The sequence below is a fragment of the Dermacentor albipictus genome, chromosome 3, assembly GCF_038994185.2.
Source record: "Dermacentor albipictus isolate Rhodes 1998 colony chromosome 3, USDA_Dalb.pri_finalv2, whole genome shotgun sequence".
Taxonomy (NCBI): Eukaryota; Metazoa; Arthropoda; class Arachnida; order Ixodida; family Ixodidae; genus Dermacentor; species Dermacentor albipictus.
In genome coordinates this window covers 69917836-69940859 of record NC_091823.1, presented here as the reverse complement: position 1 = coordinate 69940859, position 23024 = coordinate 69917836, and the positions used below count along the sequence as shown (strand labels likewise).

Below are 23024 nucleotides of genomic sequence, written 5' to 3'. Positions count from 1 at the left end.
CGCGGAGTGAGCGACGGTCTCAGGGAGACGGAGCGCCGAGACGCTGCTGGTAGTGCGGCGGGCGCAGGGGGGCCGGAACCAGCGTGTGTCGCTGGGTCCCCCGCGGATTCATATTTGCTGGATCACGATGGGCTCCTGCTGAAATACATAGCCACCGATGACGAGGCTGTGGACCCGTTTAAGGTGGTTATCCCCAAGAGTCTGAGAAGCGCACTGTTGCGATCATCTCATGACGAACCCTTGGCCGGTCATTTGAGTGGCTCCAAAGTTTTTGCGAAACTAAGCCAAACTGTGACCTGGCCTGGCATAAAGCGTGACATTTTTCGCTATTGCCGTTCCTGCCATGTCTGTCAAACGGTGAAATCAAGGGGTGGCAAGCCGCCCGGGTTGATGAAACCAATTGACAGTGAGCGTCCGTGGCAAGTGGCCACCTGCGATCTTATGGGGCCTTTCCCCAGGAGTAAGCAGGGGCTCACACACCTGATGGTAGTCGTCGATCATTTTTCGAAGTGGGTGGAGTTGTTTCCGCTTCGAAAAGTGACCGCGCGAGCGGTGCTGGAGAGGCTACAGGAAGTTTTTTGTCGGTTCGGCTTTCCGAAAAGACTAATTACGGACAACGCGTCCTATTTCACCGCTCGGGTGTTTGGTGCTACGTGCCGTTCCCTGGGAATTAATCACTCCACCACGTCACCCTACCATCCCCAGTCCAATTTGACGGAGAGGGTCAATAGAACCCTCAAACCAATGTTGGCGGCCTTTGCCGTGAGTCAAAAGGATTGGGCAGACCACTTGAGTGAGCTCGCGTTCGCAATCCGAACCGCCGAGAATCGCTCGACTGGTTTCTCTCCCGCTTTCCTCAATTTTGGAAGGGAGCTGGCAAATCCGGTGACCAGTGTCATTCAATGTCAGCTCGGGGATGAGGAGGCGCCGGCAGACTGTTCTGCGTACGCTTCAGCACTTCGGGACAGGCTTTGCCGGGCTCTCTGTAGAGCAAGGCAGAGTTTGACTTCGGCCAGGGCCCAGCAGAAGGCTCAATACGACCGGAAACATCGCTATCTTTCATTTAAGGTAGGTGATTTAGTCCTGAAGCGCAACCACGCTCTTAGCGACGCGAGCAAGGGGTTCTCAGCCTCGCTCGCTCCTAAGTGGCTTGGTCCGTACCGAGTAGAGAAAGTTTGGTCTCCGCTCGCGTACTTGCTGAAGGATTCCCCTTCGGGAAAACTCAGCCGTGCCCATATCGCCGACCTGAAAGCCTTTGCGTCGCGGTCCGACGAGCTCGCGCCGGTGCCCAGTGGCACCACCCGCAAGCAACAGGGCACACCCGGGGCGAAGGACCGCATTCGGACCACGCACCGGTACAACCTGAGGAGACGGTCACCTGTGTGATATCGCGCCTGACGGCGGACTTTTTCCGCCACCGAAGGCCCTCAGTAACATTGCTTAGCCTCAGTGGGTTAGCTTCTTTGCGGCCAGTGCACGAAAAGAAGCTGGCCCCAGCCCAGCTCTAGCCTTGTTGACAGTGTGTTGTGCAGTGTGCATTTTTTTTATTTTTGGGTACGCATGCTGAGTGTAATTATTGTTTTAATGTCTTAAGTGTACAGTTGTATAGTTCATTTTTGTTACTTGTACATAGATTTTGACCGTTCTTGTTTTCTTCTGTGGGTGCTTTTTTTTCTTCTCGTTTTCGTTTTTTTGCCAAGAGGGGGGTCTGTGACTGGCGTGTCGTGCAGCGCGGGGGGTGACAGTGGTCCCCTTGACTCGTTGGTGCGGGAGAGAGGGGCGCTTCGCGCCTGGATCGGCGCGGCGCGTTGTGGCCAACGGGCGGCATGGCGGACGGCGAGGAGCGCGGTGCCACGAGGATTGTGCGCGTGTGTGTGTGTGCGTGCGTGCGTGGGGGCTGTTGCTCGTTGAAGCAAGCTGAAGCAGCCGCGCCAACTCCATCGGATCGCCGCGGATACCGATGGTGGACGGGACCCTATGACATCACGCCAGGAGCTCGGCTCTCTGCAGTCGCCGACGCCGTGCGAACGCCCTGCAGCCGCCGCTGTGGCTGCCCATCCATCCTGCATACGGCGGCGTGGCTAGCTGACCTGGCAGTGTCCTGCCCCGTCCACCTGGAGTTCGGGACCACCACCACCACGAAAGCAGCACTCATCGGGCTCACCGGCAACTTCGACGGAACAACGGTGAGCCCGTTCCTGCGTTAACTGGCCTGCTATCAAGCCCACGATCGCAACTCCCGCGACTTCAGCCACCGCCCTAGCCACAGAACTATACGCGCCGCGTTCTCCTCGCACCCCCGGACATTGTCCCGCGCTAGCAGCAGACTGTTTTTGTCAAGATTTCTTCCCCCCTTCGCGGCCTCATTTTCTTGTATTTTAGAGTGTATTATTATTTTTTTATTATTATTTTTCCATTATCATTGTATGTATGTTTTTTTGTACGCATAGTGCTTGCTGGGCTGAGGTAGCAATTAGCTAGTGCATGAAAGGCTCAGTTGTCTTTGGTGCATTAGCCCCTACCAGCTTCTTCGCCAGACTGGTAGGGGGGCAATTAAGGAGAGGAGGATGTGGGGATTTGGGGGATTCGACGCGCTATTGCGCTGGCGAATTTCACCCATGTCTGTAATCCTAAGCCATGCCGTTCTTGCTCCGAACCAGTTTTAGTGGTGGCGCTCCACTCGCCATGGTTCGTGGGTGAGGGCGGAGCTGGTGACGTCACGGGGGTGGCCCCTCGTGGCTACTGCCGTGACGGTAGCAGCTCTCTTCTCCTTGGGGACAGCGCCCGGTACGTACGATGCTCTCTCTCATCCGCCGACACCTTTGTGACTAGGATTGAGCTCACGCACGGCGCCTTTGCCCGTGCGGGGAGCGCGTACCTCGTGTTGTTTCCTATCCCGACGCTAAGCCTAAGAACGGGTGCCTAGTGCTCGCGCGAGGTCGTACCACGCCGAGCCGCACTCATCGAAGGCCCAAGCCGAAGGAGATTGCCCGAGCTCTCGCGAGTTGGCCCATTGGTTATCGCCAGAGCAAGTAGCATAGCCGCCGGGACTTTTCCTAGCGGCGCGTCCCAGCTTGAGCCTGTGCTCTCGCAGCGACGTGCTACAGGCGCCCCTAGCTGTATTTTTCGCCCTTGGTGCGGGACCCCTTTGGTTCCCCGCCGTCCCGGGACCGGGCGTTTGTACAGTGTTGGGTGCCGTTGGAAACAATAAACGGTTTCCTTCATTTTAGGGCAATACTGTGTTTTGCGTGCGTCGCTCGGTAGCCCCTTGTGGCCTGAGCTCGCGCGCAGCGGCGCTAGAGGCTGACGGCTGACGCGGCCCTGTGGCTCGCTAAGCTCGAACCCGCGGTGGTCGGTACTCCTGTGAGACCCGAAGACCCCACAACCTCTGAATGACAGCCGTGACTGCGAAACAGCGGGGCGTTTCGCGAAGCAAGTTTAATGACCGGAGACGGAAATTCAAAGCCTTGCAGAGCTTACAGATGGAGAAACTGGATTTAAATAACGAAGCAGTACTCTTGTTCGCTTTGCTTGAATGCATTCATGTACGCCAAGGTTGCGAGTCTTTGACACGTCTATGTAGCCTACTTAATTCCAAGTTTTGATTCTCTTACGGAACCCGTCGTGGTAACTCAGTGGCCTATGGCGTTGCGCTGCTGAGCTCGAGGTCGGGGGCTCGATCTCGGCCACGGTGACTGCATTTCAATGGGGGCAAAATTAAAAAAATACTCGTGTTTTAAATTTAGGTGCACGTTAATGAACCCCAGGTAGTCAACATTAGTGTCATGTCTCCTATTGCGGCCTGCATCGTTATCACATTGTGTTTCTGGTACGTAAAACGTCAGACTGTAATTCATTTTAAAGTCCTTGTGAAGTGAATGAACAATTAGTCTAGTTCATAAATATACTTGCAACAAATATAAATTGTATTTCGGATGAGCCTAAAGTCTAGTTTGTTGTTTCTCTTAAGGTATCGGTCAAATTTGAAAAAAATTTGATTAGTATTTGGGGATTGTAAGTCTTAATCGGTGTCAAACACCGCTGCGGAAACATGACCGAGAAAGTACCACGTTATATGTAACCTGCAGCTCGGCGAATATATATATATATATATATATATATATATAGAGAGAGAGAGAGAGAGAGAGAGAGAGAAAATAAAATATAGATACCTTGCGATCAAAGCTGCTGCAAGACAGGTCGAAACTAGTCATATGCACGAATTCAGCCATAGGGTTGAAAGACCTTCGCAAGGTATTGAATGGATCGGCTTTCTTCGACAGAGCGCACTGCGAAGTGTCGATGTTCTCAAACATGGTGCGAATTCTTCGTATGCGGCGTACATTTTCACCAGGACAGATTCAGGCAGGCGCAGCGAGGCACCATTCTTCAGTGATGTATCCACTGCCGCTCCTCCCGTAACACGCAGTGCTCACATGGCCATAACAAAAAAAAAAAGCTGCTCCTTCGACGTTCCACAGGAGCACTGATAACTCCGTGGGGATCAGGCCTACCGTCCGGTCTCTCCTGTGTGAGTTATACAGGTGCCGCTGTATAGTTACTGCACGTCTACAGATGTAAGTACAAGTACTTTGAATTAGCTTGCAACAGCTTTCATATTTAACCACTTACAGCGTCATTATAGCTCAAAAGCAAGCCCATATAGCGAAAAGTCTGCAGTAACCCTTTGCCTGTTTTGTTTGTAACGAGCGTGAGAAATTTGTAGTAACAGGGGGTTTGCTGGAAGATAGTATTTTACTTTTGGCTGTTAGGTGATAACAACCTTGCACATTGTAACCTAACGTTGTAACGTTCAGCTTCTCTGAGGTGTCATTACCATGGCGATGCGGCCTTGTAAGTGCTAGGTATGCTCGATATCGGTATGCAATCCTAAAAACAGAGAGCTTTTATCATAGAAACCTTGCATAGAAAGCGATATCAAGGAAGGATAAACCCTATTGTTGATGCATCGTTCCACCCCTAAAAGTAGGGCATAGCGAGAAAACACACTCATGTTATGAATAAACCTGATGAATAGGCATCGCCATTTATCGTGACACCTATTGCTTTGCCGTGCGTGCTCTATTTTTCTGGGCCATAGTTTGGGCGTGACTGCAATGCGAAGAGCACTGCATTTTGCTTTTCTGGGTAGATACAAATGTTAACAGCCAGAATGTTGGGTATTGAACTTACAACCTTGAATGCGACAACAAAATTTTGTACTACTGTAAGGACGCTGATAAGATACGAAGCTCAATATTACAATCACCACATTAATCCACAAAATGCACAAAAAAAAATAAAAGGAAAGAAAGACATCGTAGATGTCTTGTATTAAACCAGGAAATGCCTGTATAGTATAGCGCACCACTTGCTACGGACGTGTCCTGCTCCATCCGCACTCAGATACAGGTGTCTTCCTGGCCTATGGAGCCGTTCGGTTAGACTACTGGATCATTCTAAGAAGGACTGCTGTTCACCAAAAAGCCGTCTACGACACGCCGCCGTCGTACCTGCTAAATAGTAAAGCAATATACTTAATCTGGGCAACCCGCCGAGGCACCACAGGAGTAACATTGATTTATTTTTGACCAACACTTGCCTTCCTTTCTCTCTTCTATTTGAAAACAAAGAAGATAGGCTCCTACGAAGACAAACGTGTCACTCGAGCATATTAGCAGAGGAGAATGCAGCGCGCAACATTCTGAAAAAAAAAAGATATTTCTATAACGTTTTCTAACGTGCGCTCCAAATAAGTGTTTTCCTTTAACCCTATACTGCTCCGCACGAAGTTTTCCGCGAGTAGAGCATCCTCATCACCAACGGCCCGATGCGCACGTGCGGTGCATTACAGGTAAGCACGCGTCGGCCCGCCGCACACCGACAAGACCTCGTGGGCGAACAAACAGGCGAGAAACAAAAGGGCCGCCGCGTTCGTGCCTTCACGACGGGCGGGAAGCTTATTTAATTAAACCTGGCGAGAGTGAAGTATGTTGTGCTCGGCAGAGGTTAGGTGCTTGCACGTTTCCACCGCCGTCTCCTCAACTTCTCTTGGAGCGAGTTCCTTTCTTCGCTTTGCTTTTTTCTTTAAGCGAGCGCCGTTCACGACGGGGGCAACAAGCTCTGAAAACTTCCACGCTTCAACGCCGTCGGGGTGAAGAAGGCTTCCCTGCGCAGCGCCGGCGCTCGTGGCGATATTAGTTGCGCACGGGGAACGCCGACAGATTCGAGCTGAGTAAACTTTTCTGAAGACCGGCGTTCTTTTTGCACTGTATACACGTTTCGTGCTTCTTCTTTTTTTACCCTCGCTGCTGAGTTGCTGCTTTTGTTTCCTCTTTCTACATTTATTCACTGTGTGAATGAAAAAGCTTTTAATTACAGCGGGGAATGCAAATTACCGTATCAGGCAATCTGTGGCACTTCTAAAAGTTCTAATGAGCAAGGGATTTAACGTACAATTTCAATGGATGCCATCCTACATAGGAACTGAAGAAATGGAAAAAGCTGACGCTCTTGCACGCCTGGCACCGACATATGTCCCAAAAGTAAGAGCGCCAAAGATTTTTCAGCATCCTACGAATGCAATCCGCATTCACTTTGGGGCGATCCACCTGACGCCACCCCCAGCCTGTGTGACCCATGGATTTACTCGGGCAGAAGCAACGCTTTTCTACTGCATCCGGACCGATTCCGAGCACACCCCGGCTTGGTTATTCAATACTGGACGCTGCGCTTCCCCATTCTGTGCCTTCTGTTATATTGCCGACATCAAACATTCCATTTGGATATGCCCGCAGTTCGACACAGAAAGGAAAGCGATGGTCGATAGCCTGCAAAAGAATGGTATTTCGCACGGGACTTTTGAAGACGTAGTTTTCCCCGGATGGCCTGCGGCAATCACGAAGAAAGCGCAACGAGTGCTGATTGCCTTCATGGGAGACACGCGGTTCTTCGGCACCTGGTGAATCACACAGTGACATTCACAGGAGCCTCAGGCGGAACAATTGCCGGATATATGTATGCCAGAGTAAACCCGCCTGCTGCAACACCACCTCCTCCTCCAAAATAGAAGCGCCCCAATTTGTTCGGACGGTGGGTTGGCAATGACGAAAACACCGTTGCGAGAGCGTTGTGTTCTTATAAAATGCTGGTGATATGGATTTTTTTCTTTCTTTCTCGGTGTTCTCGCCGACACTATACGGTACAATCTGTTTTTGAAAAAGAAAAAGCATTTGCTAACATTAGGTACGTAATAATATGGAATCCCTCGCAGATATATGTAACAAAAGATAAGATTTTTAAACACCTTTATTAACTCAGTCGTTTTCAAACCGTTGTTCAATGAAACTTTCATGCAAACGTTAGTGCGTTTTATTGGTGTAAACTAACGAATAGGAAGTGTGTGTGAACGTTTCTTTTTCTTGCGCCTTTGTCAAACTGGGCCACTGTCTCATCCTTATATTTAATCAGTCAATCAATCAATCATTATCAAACACAGGAATCAGTCGCCTTTACATAAATTTTATTTCCATTTCGGATGTCGTGAAGTGTGGAGTCTTAATGTTGATGATGAGCAGTCGAGCTAGGACTACAATGGTACCCGCTGAACTCTAAAAGACCGAACCTTCCGTCAAAATACGGATTCAGTTAGCGTGTATCCATGGCATCCCAACTCATCTCTCTTCGCGCCACTTTGGAATATATTGGAGAGTAACCAACTTGCAAATTATTGATATTCTGTGATTCTAAGGCAGCCCTTGAAAGCATGCGAGGTTCATGCCATGAAAATTAAGATCAATTTGCACCTGAAACTAATAGTTTTTAACATACTCCTGTTGATGGCGACACAACACAATCTTTCAGTGGCTGCCGGGACACTGTGGCAACGTTGGTAACCACCTTTCCAGTGGCGCTGTTTGATGTGCCCACGCTGGAGCCCCGGCCCTCCTTATACAGTTAGTATAAGAGTGGATGCTAAAAAAGAGCTTGGCAGTATTGCGCATAATGTCACATTGACTCCTTAAAATACTCTGCGAAACTTCAACCGTCGCTTATACAGCCGAGGTTTGCAATAACAACAGCAGTTAGCACCAAATTTTTATGACGCAAAACTGTTGTGCCGACTGTGGGCTGGAGTATTCTCCACTAGTACAGCTGTCACAATGGGATGTCTGGCGCACCCATGCGTGCTCGTTGGCGATGTGTGAAGAGGCTCTCGATTATCTCCTCTGCCACTGTCCGCGCCTCTAGAAATGACGCCGCACTCCCCAATGGGCTTTGAGTAGACTGGGCGATCGGCCTTTTAAGGAGAGCAAAGGTCCTGGAGCCTTACCTCACCGCTCGTTAGCCCAGAAATCCACGCGAGCTTTTCCTACACTGCCTGAACGCTACGGATTCAGTGAGTGCCGGACTGTAGACACGCTGCGCCCCGTCTAGTACGTGTGATTGATCTGAACTCACCTCTTCTCTACATTTTTTAACTCCCTCATCTCTTCACCGCGTGTAAAGTAGCGAACTGGCAAAAGTATAGTTAACCCTTCAAACATCTCCTTCCTCTCCTCGCTTTCTCTTCTCCTCCTGTTTACTGCAATGATAGAAAGAGTAGAACGTGCACCTGTTAGGAATAGTGGTAATGTTCCTCGCGGGCAGTAGAGAACATTGGTGGTTGCCGTTTTCATCTGCTTCAATGAAACCACACGCGAAAGCTTAGTTTTCTTTTTGTTCGTAGTTTGCATCGTACTACTCTTCCTTACTCGCTTCGCGATTCACCCTTCTGAAACGTTTTAATAACATGAGTGTTTCTTTTTTGGCCCTCTCACTGCAAATTTTCCGATCGTAAATTTCAGCCGCAAACTTACTACTAAAGGTAAAAACATAAAGATTTTCCCAGCTACGTGCCCGCAAGACGGGAACAGCCGGAGTCACAGATAAACGGTGCCACAATTTCACACGAAGGGAGAGAGGAGGATATTTCTAGTCGCAACAAACTATTTCGCCACCAACTCGCTTTTCTATTATAGATGTCTGGACATAAAAGGGTTGGCGTTAAACGCTCACTTCAACATCTGCATCATTCGTCTTCGACATTCATAAGTGCTCCATCTTCAACCTATTTCAGCATGCTAATATTCACGAATGCCTACACTATGGTACCCACAAACATAATTAAGCATGCACACTCGTGCAAGCACCATCACCTCCTCTTCAAACGAATTTGCGTGAATTTGACAGTTGGTGAGTTCGTTTCTAAGCTGCTCGCTTTCAAAAAGTAAAGCTTCTACAAATATTGTAGTAACAGTTCATGACAATGGTGGTACCTCATGAATGCGGCCAGGTATTTCTAGCTTAGTTTTTTTTTCAGTGGGAACATGTATGAACAAAGTTCGTGCATGGCTATATTCCCTTCAGACACGGTATAACCGGGAGCGTACGCAACTTGCTTTGGCATTTCCACCCAGTGGTGGTAGGACTAAAAACAATAACATTCTCCTGAGGGTAAATTTATCTCGCTGCATACACAAAGCGGTTCTGCTTCACTTGAGTGTTCGGAGTATTGCTACACACTGACGCTTTTCTGACGCCCCCCCAAAAAATTATGGGGTTTTACTAGCTGAAACCGCGATTTGATTATGAGGCACGCCGCAGTGGGAACTCCAGAATAATTTGGACCACTTGGGGTTCTTTACCGTGCCCCTACACCTAAGTAAACGGGTGTTCTGGCACCTCGCCCCCGTCGAAATGTGGCCGCTGTGGCAGGAATTCAATCCCGCGACCTCGCGCTTAACAATCCTACATCATAGCAACTAAGTAACCTCGGCGGGTGCTTTTTTTACACCATTCAACCATTCGACTGGATGGTTGACGAGACGCGCTTCGTCAGAAATGGTGGAAGAACGCTTTTTTTTGCTTTATCGTAATGTTTGCAGCCAGGTTTAAATTTCTTTGCGAGCCTCGCCGTGTTTCGGGACCATGGCTGCAGCCTGGTTGTTTTCTGGCCGAATAGGCCAACCAATCACAGCGGAGTACGCACGCCGCGAGCTCCACTGGATCCATTGTACCACCACCAGATGGTGCTCGCTTCTGCGCGGCATCTGCGCAGAGGCTAACATGGAAGTAGGAAAACCACAAAAAAAACGGAGACGTAGGAAAACAAAGTTCACAATAGGGGGCCAGAAAATTTGGTTGTGGGAATTCATCGTGGGGTTTTTTCTTCCTTTCTTTTTTAACCTAGGTAGGACATTAAGCAGTATAATAACAAGAGCTTGGTGGCACAACCCACCGCCACATTCTGAAGGGGACGCTCATAACATCCATCCATCCATTTATCCATCCATCGGCAAGATTCGCAACAAGATGAGTCATGTGTGTGCTGCAGCAAAAATCTGGAGGCCACTCAGCATCATGCTAATAGAATGCGAAGGGTTTACCCAGTGAGACCTGTAGGTAACGTACACTTTCCAGAAGCACTTGGAATCAACCGGTCAACAGTCGAGATAAGCAATAGACCTTCAGAGTATTGGTGGAAAAAAAGCAGGGAACAGATTGATACAATCGGATCTGTTACAAGCATAGATAGCGGTACACAGTAGATAGAGAAGTTTGGAAGAAGAAAAAGAAATAATAAGGAGACGTATACAAAAAGATAGAAGGAAAGAGAAGTCATAAGGAAAAGGCAGGGCGGTTAACCAGGCTGAGCCCGGTAGGCTGCCCTGCACTGGGGAAGGGGGAAAGAGGATTGAAAGAGGTGAAGGAAGAAAGAAGCTCCCTGTTTTCACTGTTACAAACACAAGCGTTCATCACTGAGTCAGTTACAGGTGGTCATACAGGCTGGTGCATTTCAAGAAACGCAACAGCACCATTATGGCCTTGCACTGGAATGAAAAACTTGTATAGCATACTTGAATAAATCAAGCAGGCTAGGTGAGTATGTGTCATCGCCCCGTTCAAAGGGGATGGAAATAAATCATCATCATCACCACCAGTGGCGGTGCCGGCCACCGCTGGTGGAGTACAAAACAAAAAAAAATCGGAGTTTCGTCGGAAAGGTAAAGCATCGATTGCGATAACGAATTGGTAGACGGATAGTAGCTTTATCACCCCAATAAGCTTGTAATCATTCGCTCACTAAACAAATTAACAAGCATGACGTGATGCGCGCTTAAGCAAACATGAACACATCTCATTCAATGACTGCGCACACTCGCTGTCAAAACACTGGCGTGAGGAAGCGCGGCCGTGGCAGCGAGTAAATTGACCTTCATGCTGCCTCTCACCTTCAACGTGAACTAAGAGGAGAAAACACAGCGCACACGAAGCTATCAACACTTGGCGAACACTGCCTCATCGCAGATTGTACTCAATACAGGGCCCGCACAGCCGTGCGTGACCACCCCATACTCAGCACCCACCGAAGTAAAATGCCCCCCCCCCCCTTCCCTCGTTGCCTTGAGCGCGACGGAAGACTGCGCGCTTCCTCTCGCTTTCCTCCCTTACGCGCGCGAGATTGAGCCTCGGCTCACCCTCGCGCGCTTTCACTCGCACATGCTCCACACGGCGCGCGTCGACGATGTTATCATTTGTACCTCATACAGAACATCACCGTGACGGCGATGGCGACGCCGACGGCAGCAGTGCGTATGGAGTGTCCATATAATTGCTATCGCAATAAAATGGAACCAGAAATCTGGCCTTCGCGCATGCGCGGCTGCACGATAATGAGCAAGTAAGAGCTTCTTGCGAATAGAATTGATTCGAATTTGTTACGTGTGTATGCGCATGTTGGCTCTGAAGCCATGGTTCGTTCAAGGAGTCCTTTGTACTCTTGAGTAGTAAGCAACTCCACTTAACAAAAGGCCCTGTAGAAATTGCGTGCCCTGCGTGGGTATGTCGCGCTGCGCTTGTGTTTATTTCAACTCGTAACTCACTATGCACTCCCACAAAGCTTCGCTGTATATAAATTCCACTACGTTGGATCTACTGCATCTTTTTCACTTATGTGGCCTCAACGACTAATTAAGAAAACAAGAAAAAAGAAGAAACGTGACTGGGCTAACTGCACAATAAATCCAACTCTGTAAGTGCTCCGTATTTATCAAGAGACACTAGATGATGCACAAAGCATGATTCGTACACATTAGTATTCTGTCCACGCAGCCTCCGGCACTGCAGGCTCGAGAGAAGCTACAAATGCATAAGGGCGAACCTGTAACGAGAAGTTTCAAACTGTCTAAAGTTTTGAGAGGCTGGGCAACTGCTAGCGCTGTCAAGGACCCCTGGCTTCGTCACCGCCGCGGCCAGCTGCTGTCCGGAGTCTCACAGGGAGGAGCGCCGTCTCTCCGTGGCGCTCCCTCCAACACAGGCACGCTTCAACTCCGGCCAGCTGGTGTCAGTGGCAGCCAATCGTGCCTGACCGCTGAAACTGTCTCCCGTAGCTTTCGAATCCACAGTCAACTGGCTAAAAAAATTCTTCGTGTCATACGCCGTTACGTTGGAAAGTGTGTGAAGCGTGTGGACGGATGTCCTTCTAGTCGAGAAGCTCTGTTTTTATAGATGTGTTGCCGGGCAATTTAAACTCGACACGTGTTCCGTGGACCTGTGCTCATGCGGTTAGCGAAGTGTGATTGATAACCACGACCGTTTGCGTCTGTCACCCACACTCTTCCCACTAGCATTTTCTGCGAGAAATGATGGAAAAGGCACGTATCGATAAGTCTGTTATGAATACAACTACGTTATTCAGAGTAGCTCCCCCCCCCCTTTCACTATGATATACTTGTTTAAAGATTTTATTGCAGCTAAAGAAAGTGAGCGCGACACCCACTCGTTCTCTATGGAGGGGTGTAGATTTGAGTTCACCGCTAAGCACTGATTAGTCATGACCGGTCAGACCGGTCAGATGCTAGGCGCGTAACTATAAAACTGTCTGTTATTTCTGTGAGACGTATAGCGTAGACACGAAGATGAGGGAAAGTGCATTTGTTTAAGCTTTAAGCTAACAGTTCCTGCTGTCTTGTTGTTTAAGAACAGGACCTAATTTGAAACACGTGATCAAGTTTACATTCTGTATAATAATAATAAACACTGGTGAATAGGGCTGTGTCACCTGACCTGATCATTGCTGCTCAATATTCTTTCATTCTTGACAAAACTATCCTGGTGGATATTTACAGCAAAGAAAAAGTCTTTTGTTACCCAGCATATAAGAAACAACCACGATTTCAAGCGCAGAAGATGTCAGGTATTACGAAGATGAAAATACCAGTAGAGGGAAGGTAAGCTGACATGCACCTGAATAGATCACGTAGCTTTCAATTAAGTCTTTTTGGATTATTTTCAATAAGGTTGCTTCATCAGAGAAAGAGGCGAGGGTGTCGCACAATGAAATTCAAATGGTACACAGGAAGCGCACACAGTAGCTGAATGCAAATTCAGAGAGATAAATGAAATGGCGAAGGCAAGGAGGTTCTGGTTCAATACCCTGCACAAAAGAAGGAGTGAGAGGGAAAGAAAGGTGGAAAGAAGAGCTTGATAAGGAAATGAAATGCGGGCAAGAAAAATGTCAGAGGGAGATTTTGAAGCGCAGGTGAATGTTAGTCTTTCTAACAGGTTATTTGAACGTACGAACTTCAATAATGATTTGACCGACTTACGGTGTGACTTCCGTAACGGGCCTACAAATTAGCTTAATTTTCAAGTCCTCTTCTCTGCATTGCAACCATTTGTCCAACTAACAGTGTGACGGTTTATCGTTCGAAAGAAGATGAAGTACTAGCTGGACATACTAGGGTTTCTTTTTTGAGAGTATAGTTTTAACATGAGAGCTATGTTCACGCATTTTTCATGCCATGAGACAAGCAATGTACGCTCCCTGATGGCAAAAATGTGACTGCTCCACCATTAGTTTGGCAGATTCTCTCGCAGCGAAGCTGGATATGCAGTTATAAAAAGGGTGCTGCTCCTAAACCGGCCAGTTGTCGATACTGGCCAGCACGGTTCTATATGTGTACTCTACAATGAGAATAACCGCAAATAGCACATTAGATACACTCCTCCCGGCTACAGCCATGAATTTGCAGTTTCTCACTAGAGATACTATGATGATAATTCTAATTTCAATTCTTTTTCGTCCTTGATGATTTCCACAGCTATGCTATCAAGTCAATTACCGAGTTAACGCTCAGGTGAATACGGTCATTTCTAAGGCAAAATGCACGATGTTGACGTTACCTCCTCTGGACAAAAGAGAATTCAAAAAGATAAGGAAGGTAAAGGCAAAATTTCTTGATTCCATTAAAGTGGTAAACTTATTCTTCGCCGGCTTCTGTAATTTAAGCAGAGTAATTTCCCTCTGCTAACACTTCAGTTATTGATACTCTTTATTTTCACATCTTTCCTACTCTGCCGCATGCCAATATATCTACGCTCCGTTATTCAGCTAGCTACTCTTACAAGTAGCAGAATAAATCAAGTGCAGCATGTAATTATTCTATTGAATTCATATAAACGCACTTTCAGCGGAGAACATATTCGCCGCCTCTTCTTAAGTTGTCAGCTGTTCAGTGAAGTACCAAGACAGATATAATGTCCAACACATGAAGTTGCATGAATATTCATGTTTAGCCCGAACTGCAAGGCATTTTCGGCGCAGAGTGTTTCATATATCAGACATATAATTCAAAGTAAACATCAAGCATGAGGGAGAGAGAGAAAGCAAGGATAAGAAAGGTATGGAGGTCAACCAGACGAGCATCTAGTTTGCTACGCTACACTTGAGGCAAGAAGATAGGTGAATAGAAAGAGGGAGAGAGAGAGATAGAGTGGGTCCTGCGAGTGAGAAGCTAGTTGGCACTTGCAGTCAGATCAGTGCTAAATCGACATAAAAGTCAGTAACCTGATTTTTATGGCTATGCTGAGGTCTCACATGCTTTGGTAGGCAACACTTACCCTACTTAAGTGATCCAGGAGTCCATTCATTCTCACTTTTTCATGTGCGCTACTATATAGGGACACTACAAAAATTGCTGGCAAGCCAGACCTTTCGTTGCCTCGCTTGTTGCCCGATGCATTAGACTTAACTAAAGCGCTAACAGAAAGTTAAAAGAAAAAAAAAATATATGCCGGGATAACTGCACTGGAGCGTTAACAACAGCATGTAGAAAGTGATGGCAGTGTCATCTGTAGCTGGTAGCACCTAATAACCACGGCGCAATAAATAACCTCCAGGCTCATGTGGAAAATTAATTATAGAAAAATGCTGCTGTTGAAGCTGGAATAGGCGAGGATCTCGCAAGTTTAATGGCAGTGCCTAGCTTCTGCAATCGAGCCCAACCCCCGGCAGCCTTCGTTGCCTCACGGCACCACTCTTCTAGCGACCAGTCTGGCGGCTGCTTGCAGTGACACCAGTTTCAGGAGCACAACCGCTGTTATGAGGCCTCTAGTGCCCCTTTCGCACCAGCCGGTCCGAACAAATCTTGTTGTGCTAGATTTAGCCAGATGCGTGCTAAACACGCCACAACGCAAAGTCGCACCGTCCGAAAACCTCTATCATACCCACCGACACTTGTGATGCATACAACAGTGTCTTCAATTCGTTCAACCCTCAGATGCAATCTGTTGAACCTTCATCAATAATTACCTGGCGCCAAGTAAATTTAGACATCGTTGAAAAGAAGTTACGAAGATTCAGCGCACATTTTGGGATGTAGTACGTGAAGCGAAGCTTTCGTGAAGCTGGTAATGAAATGCTATAAATTTCTCCATTTCATTGCCGCGTCTCTAGCGTAAAGAAAACTAGCGCACGAGCATGTGCTCGTGCCCACTGTTGTCATGCAATGAGACAAAGTTGGCTTGTATTTCCTAATTTCTTGCTACTTATTTTAAATGTACCATCCGCTCCTTATGGCAATCCCTATTCTCAGTATGTGCCATGGTAGGTAAGTTATCATCATCATCAGCACCGCCCGGCGGTCACCTCAAGAGGTAGTTGACGTCGGCACGATACAAGTATACGTGCGATCTTGGCCTAATGGTCAGGAAAGCGTGCACATGAACGTCAGAAAGCGTTGCCTTATAAAAGTTATAAGGTAATTGTGCTCTTGACGACGTATACTTGTTGTTTCGAGAATACTTAGAAATAATTTGTTTTATTACTGAGTAAATATATAGAAAACAATGCCAGCAGCCTCGGTACCTCTGGTAAATTTGGTATTAGTGTCCTACGTGAGAGTTATTCGGCAAGACAGCACCAGCCTCAACCGGCAGCCACAGCGAAGAAAGTCCGAGAGGACTCACAAGGAAAGCGTCGCTTTAAAAAATCCGAGGCCACCTAAGCACTTCTCATCAGTTGTGAACGTGAAAGCATTAATGTACATTAATGTCTTTCGAGTTATGAACTATTCTCTGGTGACCGAGTGCGTTGAGACGCCTGGCCAGGTCAAGAGCAAGCTTTAGCTCGGGCCCAACTCCGATGCCGCCTATTCAAATACATGTAAAATGCAGAAACGCTTTTGCGAGTTAAGCGCTGGGCCGATTTTATTGAAATGTGTTAAATTCTAGTGTCTGTTGCAAGGGGAATTCAGTTTTAGGGCCTGGATATCTTAAAATAAGTTTTCGAAAATTGGTAAGTCTGGAAAAATAGAAGCACGAAGTTCACAAATTCGTAGCTCTGCCCCTGGAACAGATATCGCAGTTCTGTAAACTGTACGATTAGAGCATTCAAAGCGTACAAATTTGGTATGTCAGTTTATGTTTAAGGTGAATTTGTTACATTGTCTACAAGGGTTCTGCAAAAGTCCTACTCGTATATTAGTGATAAACTTAAGATAGCCATGTGCAATATATCACTTTTGTCCCCTTTAAGTGTACTATTAGATGCAATTGACATAATTTTTGTATCGTTTTTCATTTCTGAGTTAAGGAGTTGTAGACTTCATAGTTTCGTTTTCTAAAAATTTGTGATTTTTAACAATCTTTATTAAAACATTGACCACCTAAATTGAAAAGTTGCTAAAAACAAAGTCACTAGATTTTAACTTTTTCTATTAAATGCAACGATTCTCATCAAATTTGGTGCAGTGGTTACCGAGAAAGACCATTTCTCCTTTCTCATGCATTTAGAAACCTACGAGCTAAAGCTCCCTTTCAACCACTGGACCAAATTTGCTGACGTGGAAATACAGTACAAGCATGTCACCACAGTTCCATTTGTGTGTATCTGCGGAAAGACAAATCCAGAACGCTAAATAAAATGCCCTCAGTAGACAGGTAAAACACAAGAACTTATTGTGGGCCTCGCAGGACCTGTAAGCGAGATTGCCTTTCATACCTTTGGTCATTTGTGAGAAACATGTGACGGCGGCTTTTGCGCAAGACTGCCCATGAGGCACTCAGGGATCGGCAGTAGTGATCGCATGTTGGCAAGGATCTAATAAGTATAATTAAACCCTGAGACTAATCGGAACACATTCTGGAGGATCCCTCCACTGAGAAGTGAATTCATTTGTGATCGAAGCTGTGGTGAACATTGAAGATACAGGTACAAGGATGTTGAAGCATAGGAGAGGGGCTGGAACAGAGTCCGCAAGTCAAGCATCGTAGAGAGAGAGACAGACAGAAGAAAGGGGAAAAGGCAGGGAGGTTAACCAGAGGGGAAGGTCCGGTTTGCTACCCTACGCTGGGGAGAGAGGGGAGGAGGAGTTAAAGTGATAACAAAGTAGAGATAAAGAAAGGAGCATAGACATACAATCACAGTCGGTCACGGTTGTCGCATACTGTCACCGCACAGCACAGTAGCACTTGTAGCAGTATGAACCATCTCTTCATCCTACAGTCACTTGTCTAATTCTGGTGCCTTTAAAAAGTGCAACAGTGCCCTCGTCGCCCTCCGCTGCGATGGCTTGTGATGGCGGCATTTTAAAATAAGTTCCTCTGTTAGAGGTATTCGGTCCAAGCGCGCTATCGCGATTGCGATATCGTCTTTGTAAATTGTAGCGAAGGCAGTCAAGGAGCAGGTGCTGAAGAGTCTCCCCGTTACCACAGTCATCACACGAGGCGTCGTCGGCCCATCCGATTCGGAAAGCAAAAAACTTGGTGAACGCCACCCCTAGCCATATTCTGCCGTCGCTGGACTCTGCGACGGCAGAGTCCAGCGTTAATTTTTTGGGATCAAAATTACTTGAAGACGATACATAAACGCCTACAAGTGTAAACATGAGTTTGCCCTTTTTAATTGTTAGGCAAACATATTGATTGTCATCATGAGGTGGAATCGGCTGGCGAACACAGGCCAGTTCTCGACGAATAAAACGGTGACTTTGCTGCACGTATCAGTTGTTGCGGGTATAACAGCTTCGTATCCCGATAATCTTACTGGTTTTGACACGTTAGGCTCACATATGACAATGATTGGGAACAAATTAGTATAAATATAATGACGACAGTCAGAAAGGAGTGGCTTTAGTCCTCTAGCGTTCCACTGGATCATTGACGCTGCCTTGACTTCTGAAAGAATGGGCGATGGTTGGCCATGTCTCTATTCGAGAGACTCAAGCACTGGGCTTAAGGCGTCTAGTACTTTAAGGGCACTTTGGGCAGACGTGCTTCCAAGCTTCGACAGAATCACTCGAATGGCATCTACGAGAGGAGGCCGCATTGAAATGGCTTGACGATCTGCTTTGGGCGTGTCACCAGCGGCAGGAAGCAGGCTCCCGAGCAGGCCTGACAATCTGTGGTTCCATGGGAAGTTGCTGTCTTGCAAGCGTAGGCCCAAGCCTAAGGCATTGATGGCATCGAAGAGGCTTTCCTACGAAAGGTTTAACAGGGTGTTTGAAGTGACCGACTTTGATATGAGATGGTATGCAATCGCTTTTGAAAATCGATTCGACGCAGCGCGAAGTTCTAAGGCAGCTCACACTCGTGATGACAACACCCTCACTTGCTGGTTTGATGAGGATAGGCAAGTGCGCGTTGGGAATGGCGACATCATTGTCATAAATACACCTGCTGTGGATGCATCGTCCATCGGGATACAGGAACGCACTTCGATGCGTCCTAGCTCCGAGATTTGCTTCAGTTTTTCGAGTGCACTCCCATTGGAAACATCGATCGCGAGGATATTTTTGCGTGTATTTATACGAATGTCCTTAATTTCATTCGGCACGACCCCTTCCAAGAAAACAGAGAGTTCTTGCCTGTTCAGCAATCGGAGGTTGCTTGAGGGTTCCTCAGGTACAAACACGATGGCGTGAGGCCAGCGTTCACGCCTTGACTTCAGAGTCACCGTGCTCGCTTGCGTTGATGTATTCGCGTTGACAGACTTCTTTTCGGCCCTCTTTCTGCGGACAGAGATGAAGCTATCATCCGATGAGTCTTCACCCGACACGGAGTACAGCTCGGTATCACTCGGCGTTCTCGGTGTCACAGAGCACGCTTCCTCTCTTCCTCGTGAAGGATGGCCTTGATGACCTCTGGCCAGGAGGGCCTCTGGAAGGCTCCGCGTCCATGGCCACAAGAGCGGGAGCCGAGGCATCAGGAAATTCCGAAGATTTCTCCAGAACCCAAAGAAAACAGATAAAAGCGTTCTACCAAGAAGACACTTCGTCGTCGTCCTCCGCAAGCATCGTGCATAGTTATAGTATTATAGAGCTCAAAAGCGTGGAACTGAACATCAGTGATAAAGATTTCTGCAGAGATAAATGAGCAGGAACAAACAGTTGAGCACCACTGCGTTTAGTTGCACCTAGTTTTCTGTACCGCTATTGCATATATTCCATCAAAACTCCACTCCAAGCATCGCTCTCGTGGTTTGCAGCTTGCTGATTCATATGGCACTTCGCTGTACCGCTGCTGCTTTTGTTCCACTTAAACTCGTAACCAAACACAGCCCGGAGTTGAGAGGCCGCTTTTTCTCCTGGTGCTGTCGCGCATCACATGCTTTTGAAATCCCGTACTGCTTCCCCTGCAGTGTTGGAAAGTAGCAAAGCTCTTCCAGGTGTTCTTTGAGGGCGTGTTACCTCTACCACTGCCTAAGGTCCATGTTTATGTGCTTTTGCAAAACCAACTAAAACAAAAAAAGCAAATCAAGTTTATCAAAAATCTTCTGCCGATAAATGGAGCTGTGCGGCCTCCTACAAAACCTTTACCATTCCCCCCCCCCTTTTTTTTTTCCTTCCACAGCGAAGCTTACCTCGGATGTCCTAAAAATCTGGACTTATACGCGGACAAGTAAAGAACAGCTAAAAGAACTCTGACGCCTCCAACTGGAATAAAGGTTCACTGCTTCGCGTAAACATTGTGCTTCTCGCTCGTCGTGCATCAGTAAGGCCACTTTTTCTATCAGTTTCTTCGCCTATACAGCGCTAGGTGCTCGTGTTGCCCAATTTACCTCCAGACTCCTCCATTCCTTCCCATTTTTTTTTTGCGGAAATTTTTGGCTGTGATGCAACGTTTGGGCCCTTTCGTAGCGCCTGTCACCACTGTATATACAGTGCGCAGAGACTCCCACTATGCACCGTTGCTGAGCCTTGACAAGAGCCTGGAACATGAAGACATATTGGGTCGTTGCCGTAAAGGACGTGAGCGAGGAAAGTTTCGGAGGCAGCCCACTTTTTGTATACGTCCGCTTTTCTGGTATGGGGATGACATTGACAGCTGCACGCGGGTAGATCCGCGTGATCAAGGCCAGCATTCCTGGTGCTTTGCTTGTTCTTCATCATCATCATCATCATCATCATCAGCCTGGTCACGCCCACTGCAGGGCAAAGGCCTCTCCCATATTTCTCCAACAACCCCGGTCATGTACTCATTGTGGCCATGCCGTCCCTGCAAACTTCTTAATCTCATCCGCCCACCTAACTTTCTGCCGCCCCCTGCTACGCTTCCCTTCCCTTGGAATCCAGTCCGTAACCCTTAATGACCATCGGTTATCTTCCCTCCTCATTACATGTCCTGCCCATGACCATTTCTTTTTCTTGATTTCAACTAAGATGTTATTAACTCGCGTTTGTTCCCTCACCCAATCTGCTCTTTTCTTATCCCTTAACGTTACACCTATCATTCTTCTTTCCATAGCTCGTTGCGTCGTCCTCAATTTGAGTAGAACCCTTTTCGTAAGCCTCCAGGTTTCTGCCCCGTAGGTGAGTACTGGTAAGACACAGCTATTATACACTTTTCTCTTGAGGGATAATGGCAACCTGCTGTTCATGATCTGAGAATGCCTGCCAAACGCACCCCAGCCCATTCTTATTCTCCTGATTATTTCCGTCTCATGATCCGGATCCGCAGTCACTACTTGCCCTAAGTAGATGTATTCCCTTACGACTTCCAGTGCCTCGCTGCCTTTTGTAAATTGCTGTTCTCTTCCGAGACTGTTAAACATTACTTTAGTTTTCTGCAGATTAATTTTTAGACCCACTCTTCTGCTTTGCCTCTCGAGGTCAGTGAGCATGCATTGCAGTTGGTCCCCTGAGTTACTAAGCAAGGCAATATCATCAGCGAATCGCAAGTTACTAAGGTATTCTCTATTAACTTTTATCCCCATTTCTTCCCAATCCAGGTCTCTGAATACCTCCAGTAAACACGCTGTGAATAGCATTGGAGAGATCGTATCTCCCTGCCTGACGCCTTTCTTTATTGGGATTTTGTTGCTTTCTTTATGGAGGACTACGGTGGCTGTGAAGCCGCTATAGATATCTTTCAGTATTTTTACATACGGCTCGTCTACACCCTGATTCCGTAATGCCTGCATGACTGCTGAGGTTTCGACAGAATCAAATGCTTTCTCGTAATCAATGAAAGCTATATATAAGGGTTGGTTATATTCCGCACATTTCTCTATAACCTGATTGATAGTGTGAATATGGTCTATTGTTGAGTAGCCTTTACGGAATCCTGCCTGGTCCTTTGGTTGACAGAAGTCTAAGGTGTTCCTGATTCTATTTGCGATTACCTTAGTAAATACTTTGTAGGCAACAGACATCAAGCTTATCGGTGTATAATTTTTCAAGTCTTTGGCGTCCCCTTTCTTATGGATTAGGATTATGTTAGCGTTTTTCCAAGATTCCGGTACGCTCGACGTTATGAGGCATTGCGTATACAGGGTGGCCAGTTTCTGTAGAACAATCTGCCCACCATCCTTCAACAAATCTGCTGTTACCTGATCCTCCCCAGCTGCCTTCCCCCTATGCATATCTCCCAATGCTTTCTTTACTTCTTCCGGCGTTACCTGTGGGATTTCGAATTCGTCTAGACTATTTTCTCTTCCATTATCGTCGTGGGTGCCACTGGTACTGTATAAATCTCCATAGAACTCCTCAGCCACTTGAACTATCTCATCCATATTAGTAATGATATTGCCGGTTTTGTCTCTTAACGCATACATCTGATTCTTGCCAATTCCTAGTTTCTTCTTCACTGTTTTTAGGCTTCCTCCGTTCCTGAGAGCATGTTCAATTCTATCCATATTATACTTCCTTGGATAGAATTGAACATGCTCTCAGGAACTTGCTTGTTCTTGCAGTTTCACTAATGCACGTCACGAAACGCTCGAGAAAGCGGTGTCAGGATTACGAGAAGTAGCTCGCTGCGGCACCTGCTTGAGGACTGTGATGCGTGCTTCCCGAGACGGGAGGTGTTTGAAACAGGCATGCGCATCGCATTTCTTGCAAATCCCACACCTACTCTAAGCTTATCAAGTTGGACGTATCTTCCAATTTCACGTGAAATACATGATGCATAAATGTTGCATCACAATTTCCTCTGGCTATTCCATTTTACTTTTGCTTCGGGTGCCTCTCTGTTTGATGTGCTAAAACACATCTGAAAATTATAGCTCTACTTACCAGTTGAGCCGGCTCCTAAACAGTTAGCGCAAACCATGACCATGCGAGATCAGTCTCCCCTCATTTCTGAGAACCAGGGCAAGCCGATAATCAGGAACGGACAGGGCGTCATCGACTCATAGGGTGCCAAAGTCCACTACCGCTTAGGGTGTGCGAGCCAGGGTCGCCTGTCGACCGAGATTGTGTCGA

At 47.2% G+C, this 23024-nt stretch overlaps 1 protein-coding gene across 1 annotated transcript in view; it reads left to right on the top strand.

The window, feature by feature from the left end:
* Positions 1–23024, top strand: part of LOC139057709 (uncharacterized) — a 531286-nt gene that overhangs the window by 310366 nt on the left and 197896 nt on the right. The window lies entirely within an intron of this gene.